We start from the raw sequence: 3,246 nt of genomic DNA, 5'->3' as shown, positions 1-3,246 counted from the left end.
TGCGGGGCGGACGCTCACTCAGGCTCCCGGTGCTGGACGTAGGGAGGCAGGAATGGCTTTCAGTTCGTCGTGCGGGGGTCCTAGGCGCCGGCCTGAGAAGAGAAAAAAGAGAAATGGGGTTGGCTTTGACAGGGTTGAGTGTCCAAGCGATGGCGAAGAGCCTCTCTCCCAGGAGAAGCTAAGACCCCTTCCCCTGCTTACCTTCCAGGCAGCTCCCGGTCGTTTCCGGGCACTTGGATCCTCGCCTGCTTGGGAAAGTGATCAGAACAAGCCATCTTCTCACCACCCAGCTAAGCAATGATGGCTTCAAAAATCCATCCCTCCCAAGAATCATTAGCTTGTAACGTTAAGTAACTTTATATAGGATCTGGCAAAACCTTTTCCAAGATATCCTTGCTGATCGTTACAGTATACAGGGTATAGAAATGAAATGAGACAGTTACGTGTCTAAAATTGTTCTCAAATGATTTACCATAATTTAATGTCTAACTTAGATTATCATACCTCTGGCCTAAGGAGCTCTGGTAGCATAGGCACTTGACTGCTAACCAGAAGGCTGGTGGTTCAAACTCACCAACCACTCCTCGAAAGGAAGGTTGGGCAATCTACTTCCGTAGTGATACTGCCTCGACAACCCAAGGAGGGGTCTCTATGAGTTGGGGCCCACTATGGCACATAACAACCACCACCACCACCTCTGGCCTTACTAGGCTTAAGGACTTTTGAAGCCTATACTTAAACAGCTTCCAGAAACGGGTAAAACCAAAAAATTCAGCCAACTATATTAAATGCAGTCCAGAAAATTTGAATTATTTAGAATAGTCAGCAGCTCAATTTCTTTCCCCATTTTTTCCAATGCACAAAAATATCAGAGGTGTAGTGCTTCAGGTACACGCCAGATCTTAAATATATTTGTTGTCTACTTGAATACAAACCAATATATCTCGAAACTACACTATTTTGAATTAACCAATGATGATTCAGCACTAGTATGAAGGGGTCACCTGTACAAGTCGTTTTGTTTTCTGTTCCACAAAGACTAAAGCCCCAAAGTCTAACAAACGAGCCCTGGTGGTGCAGTGATTAAAGTGCTTAGCTGCAAATCAGAAGGTCGATTTGAACCCACTAGTGGCTAAGGAGCTCTGGTAGCATAGTGGCTAAGGCACTTGACTGCTCACCAGATGGCTGGCGGTTCAAACCCATCAGCCACTCCTCGGAAGGAAGGTTGGGCAATCCTACTTCTGTAGTGATACTGCCTCGGAAACCCAAGGAGGGGTCACTATGAGTCCCTATGAGTCAGGGCTTCAGGGCTGACTCCACGGCACATAACAACAACAACAACAACAGTGGCTTACTGCAGGAGAAAAGATGAGGCAGTCTGCTTCTGCAAGGTTTATAGCCTTGGAAACCCTATGAGGCAGTTTTCTGTCCTATAGGGTCTCTACAAGTCTGAAATGACTCCACAGCAGTGGGTTTGGTTTGGTATAGTTGAACATAAGTTTCTTAATGATTGAGTCAGAGAGAGAGAGTAAGAGCATAAAGCTACCTGAGAGTCACATCAACCTTTCCAATACAGTTATGTGGTGCATAATATCCCTTCAGGCAATATCCCAAATATCCCACTGCATATATGTCTGTGGTTCCAACTCCCATAAAGGCTATTACATTAAAAATTCGAGGTACATACAATGATTTGTAATAACAAACGGGCACTACTTTGCCTTCTCAGAACATTATTATTACTGCTTTATTTTAAAGATGTTTTAATGTATCTGGAAGTGTTTTTTTCAATGTTTTCTATGCATAGAAATGTATACTACATTCTATAGATTAAGACAAACATTTAACTGACATTAAATACTAACTGTACCTGTTCTGACTTATAAACAAATTGGACTTAAAGACAGACTTAGGAACAGAACTCTTGTTATCTAGGGACTGCCTGTATGTAATACAGTATTCCCACAATGTCCAAATGACATAATGTCTTACTTCACAGAATATATCTTGGACATTAAGCGACTAGTCAAAGCTGTACTTAATAAATTTGATCTTAACAGATCTGATCAACTGAGATAAGCTCTCATTCCTCTCTTCTCAGGACTTTCAGAAGGGTTCAGCAAGCCTTCTATGGTATGGGACCAAACCTTGCTATCTTGGTTGACATTTTTCCATGGAACTGATTTTGGAATTTTAATTAGTTATTTCTAAAATACACATATTCTGACCTAGTAATATAGCTGGTTTATTTTCTATGTTATTTTCCTGACTTATGTTTTCATTGTCAGTTCAACACATTTTTTTTTCCTGTGACTATCTTGGGAACTTTAATAAAAGGCAGGAACAGAAAGTAAAGGAAACAAAGCACCACCACAATAGTGGCACACATTCATAATTTAGTTAAGGTATTTCGTGTCATCTTAGAGGCTGATCTTGTCCTCAGGCAAATCAAAGAGTCATTAAATGAAATGGAAATTTTGTTCTTAAAAATATAGAATTGATTCTTCAGTTAAAAAGGAAAAACAAATCAAGGTATATTAAGATGTAGGATTGGCATTTCTGTCATAACAGAATCACATACTAGGTCCAAGTCCAGCAGCATAACTATTACCTAAACTCATGAACTGTAATACTAGCTGCTCTTAGTAAGCCTTTAATTGACATGCATTTTCCCATGAAGCATGAATTTCAATACAAGTAATGACAGTTTGAGGCACACTTTAAGATATAATGCAAATTACTCATCTAAAACCTGATAACCTCAGAATTAGCTGAAACCTTTTGGGAAAGACCAATGTGTCACCCAGAACAGAGGCCCAGCTGCACTGCATATAAAAGGACCAACAGACAAGCACAAGGATTAAGAAAACAGTATCTCACAGCTACAAAAATAAAGAGCTTATCTCACCTTGAATGCAGTATTCAGTTAAAATCATGCTGGAGAAAAATTTGAGGGCTGAAAAAAAAAATTAAGGGCTTTTAGAAGCAAAATCATTAGAAGAGAGATTAATGACTAAGTACCAGATTTTGTATCCATCTCTGACTAGCACAGACCAAAAAAAAAAAAAAAGGATAAACTATAACAAAGTAAGAGCCATTAAGATGTATTTATAATACTTTCTATGTAGCACAAGAACAAGGGGGACATTAAGTTTAAAAAGTAACATGTTTACCAACTAAATACAAAAGAAATGTAGCCTAGCATAGGCTAAAGGTCTTGTTACAGCAGTGCTGTTTCCCTAGTAA

This window comes from Orycteropus afer, unplaced genomic scaffold (genome assembly GCF_000298275.1).
Source record: "Orycteropus afer afer isolate SDZICR_OR568_19922 unplaced genomic scaffold, OryAfe1.0 scaffold00288, whole genome shotgun sequence".
NCBI classification, from domain to species: Eukaryota; Metazoa; Chordata; class Mammalia; order Tubulidentata; family Orycteropodidae; genus Orycteropus; species Orycteropus afer.
Note: the sequence above shows the minus strand (reverse complement) of the source record.